This window comes from Arachis duranensis, chromosome 1 (assembly GCF_000817695.3).
Source record: "Arachis duranensis cultivar V14167 chromosome 1, aradu.V14167.gnm2.J7QH, whole genome shotgun sequence".
Lineage (NCBI taxonomy): Eukaryota > Viridiplantae > Streptophyta > Magnoliopsida > Fabales > Fabaceae > Arachis > Arachis duranensis.
In genome coordinates this window covers 59,056,175-59,056,799 of record NC_029772.3, presented here as the reverse complement: position 1 = coordinate 59,056,799, position 625 = coordinate 59,056,175, and positions in this window count along the sequence as shown.

Here is a 625-nt window from a genome sequence, read left to right as displayed (position 1 = left end):
CCCAAGCACACACCAAGTGGGCCCCGGAAGTGGATTTCTGCATCAATTACTTACTTCTGTAAACCCTAGTAGCTAGTCTAGTATAAATAGAACATTTTACTATTGTATTCAGTGTCTTTTGACCACGTTACATCTTTGGTCTCAGTTTTATTCCATTATTCATCTTAGGAGACTATTGATCACGTTTTGGGGGGCTGGCCATTCGGCCATGCCTGAACCTTCATCACTTATGTATTTTCAACGGTGGAGTTTTTACACACCATAGATTAAGGGTGTAGAGCTCTGCTGTACCTCGAGTTTTAATGCAATTACTACTATCTTTTATTCAAATTCAATCTTATTTCTATTCTAAGATACTACTCGTACTTCAACCTGATGGATGTGATGATCTGTGACACTCATCATCATCCATCCCTATGAACGCGTGCCTGACAACCACTTCCGTTCTACAAGCGAAAGCTAGAGTGTGTATCTCTTGGATTCCTGATGCACGACGCATGGTTGCCCTCGCCTGACAACCGAGCCTTCCATTCCGTGAGATCAGAGTCTTCGTGGTAAAAGCTAGAATTGATGGCGGCATTCATGAGAATCCGGAAAGTCTAAACCTTGTCTGTGGTATTCCAAG